Raw genomic sequence first — 9234 nt, forward strand, 5'->3', positions numbered from 1 at the left:
CCTTTTTAGCAATTTAAGCTAAACCTTTATAAACGTTACAAAAAAATCCAAGCGTTTAAAAATTTAAGCCAAACGTTTACAAACGTTACGAAGCAAATCCAAACAAATTACCTTTTTAGCGATTAAAGCCAAACATTTACAAACGCTACGAATCAAATCCAAACATTTCACCTTTTTAGCGATTTCAGCCAAACGTTTACAAACGCTACGAAACAAATCCAAACGGTTCACCTTTTTAGTGATGTAAGCCAAACGTTTACAAACTTTACGAAACAAATCCAAGCGTTTCACATTTATAGCAATTTAAGGCAAACGTTTACAAACGTTACGAAACAAATCCAAGCGTTTCACCTTTTTAGCAATTTAAGCCAAACGTTTACTAACGTTACGAAAAAAATCTAAACGTTCTCACCTTTTTAGCGATTTAAGCCAAACATTTACAAAGGTTACTAAACAAATCCAAATGTTTTACCTTTTTAGCAATTTAAGCCAAACGCTTAAAAACGTTACGAAACAAATCCTAGCGTTTCACCTTTTCAGCAATTTAAGCCAAACATTTACAAACGTTACGAAACAAATCTAAGCGTTTCACCTTTTTAGCAAATTAAGCTAAACGTTTACAAACGTTACGAAACAAATGCAAGCGTTTCACCTTTTTAGAAATTTAAACCAAAGTTTTACAAACATTACGAAACAAAACAAAATGTTTCACCTTTTTAGCGATTTAAGCCTAACATTTACAAACGTTACGAAACAAAACCAGAGGTTTCACCTTTTTAGCGATTTTAGCCAAACGTTTACAAACGTTACGAAACAAATTCAAACGTTCCCCTATTTTAGGGATTTAAGCCAAACGTTTAAAACGTTACGAAACAAATCCAAATATTTCATATTTTTAGCAATTTAAGCCAAAGGTTTGCAAACGTTACGAAACAAAACCAAGCGCTTCACCTTTTTAGCAATATAAGCCAAACGTTACGAAAAAAAACCGAGCGTTTCACCTTTTTAGCAATATAAGCCAAACGTTACGAAATAAATCCAAGCGTTTCCACCTTTTTAGCAATTTAAGCCAAACGTTTACAAACGTTACGAAACAAATCCAAACTTTTTACCTTTTTAGTGATTTAAACCAAATGTTTACAAATGGTACGATACAAATCCAAACGTTTCACCTTTTTAGCGAATTAAGCCAGGCATTTAGAAACTCTACGAAACAAATCCAAACGTTTCACCTATTAAGCAATTTAAGCCAAATGTTTACAAAGGATATGAAACAAGTCCATGCGTTTCTTCTTTTTAGCAATTTAAGCCAAATGTATACAAAAGTTACGAAATAAATCAAAGCGTTTCACCTTTTTAGCTGTTTAAGCCAAACGTTTACAAAAGTTTTATGAAACAAATCCAAATGTTTCATCTTTTTAGCGATTTAAGCCGAACGATTACAAACGATACGAAACAAATCCAAACGTGTCCCCTTTTTAGCGATTTAAGCCAAACGTTTACAAACGTTACAAAACAAATCGAAACGTTTCACCTTTTTAGCGATTTAAGCCAAACGTTTACAAACGTTACGAAACAAATCCAAATGTTTCACGTGTTTAGCTATTTAAGCCAAACGTTTACAAACGCTACGAAACAAAACCAAACGTTTAAAACGTTACAAAACAAATCCAAACGTTTCCCCTTTTTAGCGATTTAAGCCAAACGTTAACAAACGTTACAAAACAAATCCAAACGTTTCGCCTTTTTAACGTTTTAAGCCAAACGTTTACAAACATTACGACCCAAATCCAAACGTTTCGCCTTTTTAGCAATTTAAGCCAAACGTTTACAAACGTTACGAAACAAATCCAAACGTTTCATATTTTTAGCGAGTTACAAACGTTACGAAACAAAACCAAGTGTTTCACCTTTTTAGCAATTTAAGCCAAACGTTTACAAACGTTAAAATACAAATCCAAGCGTTTCACATTTTTAGCGATTTAAGCCAAACATTTACAAACGTTACGAAACAAATCGAAGAGGTTCACCTTTCTAGCAAATTAAGCTAAACGTTTACAAACGTTACGAAAGAAATCCAAGCATTTCACCTTTTTAGCAATTTAAGCCAAACGTTTACAAACATTACGAAACAAAACAAAATGTTTCACCTTTTTAACGATATAAGCCGAATGTTTACAAACGTTACGAAACAAAACCAAACGTTTCACCTTTTTATGGATTTAAGCCAAACGTTTACAAACGTTATTAAACTAATCCAAGCGTTTCATCTATTTAGCAATTTAAGCCAAACGTTTACAAACGTTACGAAACAAATACAAACGTTTCACCTTTTTAGCGATTTAAGCCAAATGTTAACAAAGGTTAGGAAATAAAACCAAACGTTTCACCTTTTTAGCAATTTAAGCCAAACGTTTACAAACTTTACAAAACAAATCCAAACGTTTCACCTTTTTAGCGATTTAAGCCAAACGTTTACAAAGGTTAGGAAATAAAACCAAACGTTCCACCTTTTTAGCGTTTTAAGCCAAACGTTTACAAACATTACGACCCAAATCCAAACGTTTCGCCTTTTTAGCAATTTAAACAAAACGTTTACAAACGTTACGAAACAAATCCAAACGTTTCACATTTTTAGCGATTTAAGCCAAACGTTTACAAACGTTACAAAAAAATCCAAGCGTTTCACCTTTTTAGCAATTTAAGCAAAACGTTTAGAAACGTTAAAATACAAATCCAAGCGTTTCAAATTTTTAGCAATTTAAGCCCAACGTTTACAAACGTTAAGAAACAAATCCATGCGTTTCTCCTTTTTAACAATTTGAGCCAAACGTATACAAAAGTTACGAAAAAAATCAAAGCGTTTCACCTTTTTAGCAATTTAAGCCAAACTTTTAAAAAGATTATGAAACAAATCCAAACGTTTTAACTTTTTAGCGATTTAAGACGAACGATTACAAATGTTTCAAAACAAATCCAAACATTTCACCATTTTAGCGATTTAAGCCAAACGTTTACAAAAGTTACGAAACAAATCCAAACGTTTAACTTTTTTAGCTATTTAAGCCAAACGTTTACAAACCTTACATAACTAATCCAAACGTTTCGCCTTTTTACCAATTTAAGCCAAACGTTTACAAACGATGCGAATGAAATCCAAACGTTTCACATTTTTAGCGATTTAAGCCAAACGTTTACAAACGTTACGAAACAAAACCAATCGTTTCACCTTTTTAGCAATTTAAGCCAAATGTTTACAAACGTAAAAATACAAATCCAAGCGTTTCACATTTTTAGCAATTTAAGCCAAATGTTTACAAACGACACGAAAAAAAAAAAAGAGTTTCACCTTTTTAGCAATATATACCAAACGTTTACAAACGTTACAAAACAAATCAACATTTTTATCAATTTAAGCCAAACGTTTACAAACGTCCTGAAACAACTCTAAACGTTTCCCATTTTTAGGAACTTAAGCTAAACGTTTACAAACGTTACAAAAAAAACCAAACTTTTCACCTTTTTAGCGATTTAAGCCGAACGTTTACAAATGCTATGAAACAAATCCAAACGTTTCACCTTTTTAGCGATTTATCTCAAACGTTTACAAATGTTACGAAGCAAATCCAAACATTTCCCCTTTTGGCGATTTCAGCCAAACGTTACAAACGTTACGAAACAAATCCATATGTTTCACCTTTTTAGTGATTCATGCAAAACGTTTACAAACTTTACAAAACAAATCAAAACGTTTTCCCTTTTTAGCGATTGAAGCCATACGTTTACAAACGTTGCGAAACAAATCCAAACGATTCCAATTTTTAGCAATATAAGCAAAACATTTACAAAAGTAACGAAATAAAAATCAAATGTTTCACCTTTTTAGCAATTTAAGCTAAACCTTTATAAACGTTACAAAAAAATCCAAGCGTTTCACCTTTTTAGCAATTTAAGTCAAACATTTATAAACATTACGAAACAAATTCAAACAATTCACCTTTTTCGTGATTTAAGCCAAACAAATGGTAAAAAACAAATCCAAATGTTTCACCTTTTTAGCGATTAAAGCCAAACATTTACAAACGCTACGAAACAAATCGAAACGTTTCACCTTTTTAGCGATTTAAGCCAAACGTTTACAAACGCTACGAAACAAATCCAAACGGTTCAACTTTTTAGCGATGTAAGACAAACATTTACAAACTTTACGGACCAAATCCAAGTGTTTCACATTTATAGCAATTTAAGCCAAATGTTTAGAAACGTTGCGAAACAAATCCAAGTGTTTCACCTTTTTAGCAATTTAAGCCAAACGTTTACTAACGTTACGAAAAAAATCTAAACGTTTTCACCTTTTTAGCGATTTAAGCCAAACGTTTACAAAGGTTACGAAAAATATCCAAATGTTTCACCTTTTTGGCGAATTTAAGCCAGACGTTTAAAAACGTTACGAAATAAATCCAGGCGTTTCACCTTTTTAGCAAATTAAGCCAAACATTTACAAACGTTACGAAACAAATCCAAGCGTTTCACCTTTTTAGCAAATTAAGCTAAACGTTTACAAACGTTACGAAACAAATGGAAGCGTTTCACCTTTTTAGCAATTTAAGCCAAACGTTTACAAACATTACGAAACAAAACAAAATGTTTCACCTTTTTAGCGATTTAAGCCGAACGTTTCCAAACGTTACGAAACAAAACCAAAGGTTTCACCTTTTTAGCGATTTTAGTCAAACGTTTACAAACGCTACGAAACAAATTCAAACGTTTCTATAATAACCTAAATTTTGAGGTATTACGTGTAGTGCCACGAAGCATAATTGTAAAGATTAAGAACGAGAATATCAAATTAGGATTGGATAATAAGGACTTAGACTGAAGCGGGTCTATTGGAATTATCGTAGAATAATAATTTAAATGGAAAATTATTATGCGATAAATTGGATTTAATCGAGACAAAAAGGAAATAAAATAAAATAAGTTGGAAAGTCAGAGCGAATAATATTCACGCCAAGGTCCATGAAATATTATTAATAAACGATCGTCAAAATTTCGTAAGTATACGAAATCGTTTTAGAAGATAGTTTGACGATTAGTTAAGAATAAGGGTTAAAGTGCAAATTAGCCACTTTAAGGACTAAAGTGGACTTTTAACCACAAACTTTCGGAGGAAGTTGTGTTTTACTCTATTTTCTCAAGATAAGAAAATAATATCGATAAAGTTGTTACTGATAGTCATTAAAATGAAAATTGGACGAAAAAGTGAGAAAAAGTGCAAGTAAACTCAAAATGGAAATTTGAGCGTTTTTGGCCAAAATTGCCAAAATAAATTATTGGAAAGTGATATTATAAGTTATGAGACTAATGTTATTTATTTGGGAAATAAATAATACGGAATTTATCGAGAATCGAATGATTAAGCGATCGATGTACTAAATTGGTCGAAATAAAAGTTATAAAGTGAAAGTTGAGGAGGTGGCAAAGTGAGGGACTAAATGAGACCTTTGTCATAAATATATATACCCATTTCATTTGATTTAAGATCAGAATCAACACATTTTTGAGTCTCAAATTCGTTCTCCTTTTTCCTTTGATGATCAACATATGCAAAGATTTCAATCCTCCATAACTTCCTCGTTTCTCTACGGAATTGGACGATTCTTGCGGCCACGGAACGAGGAGAAGGAGAGCTACTGATCTAGCCCTATTATTCAAGGTAAAAAATCACAACTTGAGGTTAGGGTTTCTAAGTTTTATTTCGGTTTTAGAGTTAATTAAGGGTTTTGGTGTAATTGATGTTCATATGAGTTTATAAGCTTTCATGGAAGATTGTTGATGGTGAATTTAAGCCTTGAAGCTTCGGCATAGGGACAACATCCAAGGTGAGGTATTTTCTGAAATTGATGATGGTTAGTCTATGTTGACAATTGTGTGAAGTTTAGGTGTTTGATGAATTGACTATATGATTTATGTAGAATTGTTAAAATTCTTGATTGAATTTTGACATATGAATGGGCTAAGTGTTTCGGGCCCTAATGTAGTTGATGCTATGAGATTTAATTGATAAGTTATGAGTGTTCAATTGAAGTTATATAGCTGAATGTAGATTGAGTTTGAAGCAAGATTGATTGAGTTAGAGTTGATGCAATAATAATGCATGAATAGTTGGCTATGTGGATGAATTCAAGCCTTGATGTTTTGTTAAGGTTTAAGTCATGGATTGGTATGTGTATGTTTGTTGATGGTGTCTGAGTTGTGATGTTGTAAAAGGATGGTTTTGATGGATTTTAGGTATCATTGCATAATAAGATTACGATTAAAAGTTACGCAAACTAGTTAACGAAATTGCATAAAACTGTCCTGGAAAACAGCGATATTGCAAAGGCAATATCTCGGGCTGTATAGGTCCAAATCAAGTTCCGTTTGTTAGAACGGAAACTTTGAAATGTTAAATATAATTATATAGTTTTAAGTTTTCTCTAATTCTGCCTCTAAACTGCTCATAAAAGGCAGAACATTATGTTGTGCAATCTGCCCTGCACTTGTAAACAGCTCCAAGGAAATAACTTCTGAGCTTGTTTTCGACACCTTCGGGTGCAATTCATGGTCTGAGACCTCAACGAAAGTTGTAGGCGGCGTTCTAAAATTTAAGAATGTCGATTTCGTTCGGGTGTCAACCTATTTTAGATAAGCGTTTTTAATGACCGAAGTATGTTGATCGAACTAGTTTTAGATGCGTAATCGTAATTAGATTTGTTATTAATTCGTAGCGCTATCGAATTTGCGTAGACTCGACGAAGCGACTATCGACAAGGCTCGAGGGGAACGGATCGAGATGTCTTCGTGTTTATTTGAAGAATTTGGATAGCAAGTGGTGAGTACACTTTAAATTACTCGCTAATATTCGTAAAGCTACGTATTTTAATACGAAAGCTATACGAATATTTTTATGTTGAAATGTATGTTATTAAAATGCATATATATGTATGTTTTGAAAATGATGTTTTATTGTATTGTGCCATTTTGATAATAATACAAGTACATGAAAAGAGTATAAATGTTAAAGTACCGGGGAAGGGTAAAACAACATAATACGAAGTCAAACATCAAATAATATACGAGAAAAGTATAGTACATTCCTATATGTACTATTATTCATATACTTATAAAGAAACATAGTACGTTCCTGTACGTACTTTTAATTATAATGAATACCCATACGTGCGTGTGTTATAGATGTATGTTGTAGATTGTTTTGTGCATGTCATGGTCCATAAAGGATCAAGAAAACCAAAGATGAAATATCAAAACGACTAACTTATGTAATAAGAAAATGTACTATGGTATATCCAATAATAAGAATTTGAGATACGAGGTTGAACTCGATAGAACTATCACGGGACCTGTATCTCATCCATTCTCGATAATAGTCCTCGGGACTCATACGAAATAAAAAGTAAATGCGATACATCGAGAATCAATACGAAACAAGATCGAGACACAATGTGAACAAACTTTCCTATTAAATGACAATAGGAATTATATGAATCGACAGTTAAGTTCAAAAGACTTGCAGGGTGCAGAGTCCGAATGCAGACACGAAGGTAACTCGGTTGAACTATCTCGGGACCTGTGTCTGGTGAGTAACTCGATTGAACTATCTCGGGACTCACAACTTGGGATTAAGTAGTGGCATGAGTAACTCGGTCGAACTATCTCGGGACTGTGCCACATGGTTGAAGGTAACTCGGTTGAACTATCTCGGGACCCAACCATAAGGATCAAGTCACAAGGGACTTGCCAATGATTTAATTTGATTCAGAATCATGATGATATAACCTAAGATTTAAGATTCGGTCGAAAACTAATGAAACAAAACAAGAAAAGAAAAATATCAATACCATAATAAGAAATCAAAGATGTCAAATACGTATAAACTATAAGTTTATGAAATAAACAAAGAGCTATGAAGGAGAGTAAAGAGGGTATGCAATATGATTTCAAAAGAGTATTTTCTATATATAAAATGGGTTTTCAACGGTTTTAACCCTTTATGTGATATTGCGTGTAATTTGGTGAACTCACTCAGTTTTATACAGACCCCGTTACTCCTCCCATTTTTCGGGGATAGCATGATATGATTTGGAAAGTCAAGCTTCCGAAGTTTTAATTTTCGGAAGTCATTTGCACAAGAAGTGAAAGAAGGTTTTCATTCTAGCGGTCCGCAGTAGTCTAGATGTTTTTGTCTATGTATTTGTACAATGCGTTTTAATTCTGATGTATTTGTAAAATGGGGTCACATGTATTTTGATATATAAAATATGATTTGATTTGCGAAAAATTTACACAGGTTTTTAGGCTTGCTACAGGTTTCGGAGCTACCACTCCCATTCCCTAGCGCCGGTCGCGACTCATAAATTTGGGTCGTGACAGTTTCCCCATTTTAGCGATTTAAGCCAAACGTTTAAAACGTTACGAAACAAATCCAAACATTTCATATTTTTAGGAATTTAAGCCAAAGGTTTGCAAACGTTGCGTAACAAAACCAAGCGTTTCACCTTTTTTAGCAATATAAGCCAAACGTTAAGAAACAAAACCAAGCGTTTCACCTTTTTAGCAATATAAGGCAAACGTTACGAAACAAATCCAAGCGTTTCCACCTTTATAGCAATTTAAGCCAAACGTTTACAAACGTTACGAAACAAATCCAAACTTTTCACCTTTTTAGAGATTTAAGCCAAACGTTTACAAATGGTACGAAACAAATCCAAACGTTTCATCTTTTTAGCGAATCAAGCCAAACGTTTAGAAATGCTACGAAACAAATCCAAACGTTTCGCCTTTTAAGAAATTTAAGCCAAACGTTTACAAACGATATGAAACAAGTCCATGTGTTTCTCCTTTTTAGCAATTTAAGCCAAACGTATACAAAAGTTACGAAATAAATTAAAGCGTTTCACCTTTTTAGCAATTTAAGCCAAACGTTTACAAAGGTTATGAAACAAATCCAAACGTTTCATCTTTTTATCGATTTAAGCCGAACGATTACAAACGATACGAAACAAATCTAGACGTTTACCCTTTTTAGCGATTTAAGCCAAACGTTTACAAACGCTACAAAACAAATCGAAACGTTTCACCTTTTTAGCGATTTAAACCAAACGTTTACAAACGTTACGAAACAAATCCAAATGTTTCACTTTTTTAGCGAATCAGCCAAACGTTTACAAATGC

General features: G+C 33.0%; 1 long non-coding RNA gene across 1 annotated transcript; it reads left to right on the forward strand.

Moving 5' to 3' along the window:
* The first annotated feature begins 5561 nt into the window (after positions 1 to 5561).
* LOC126674995 (uncharacterized) lies at positions 5562 to 6908 on the forward strand. The gene is made up of 3 exons (XR_007639663.2): positions 5562 to 5716; positions 5809 to 5882; positions 6790 to 6908. It is a non-coding gene; the product is annotated as an uncharacterized LOC126674995 (long non-coding RNA).
* Positions 6909 to 9234: the final 2326 nt, after the last annotated feature.

The sequence above is a fragment of the Mercurialis annua genome, linkage group LG3 (genome assembly GCF_937616625.2).
Source record: "Mercurialis annua linkage group LG3, ddMerAnnu1.2, whole genome shotgun sequence".
NCBI lineage: Eukaryota > Viridiplantae > Streptophyta > Magnoliopsida > Malpighiales > Euphorbiaceae > Mercurialis > Mercurialis annua.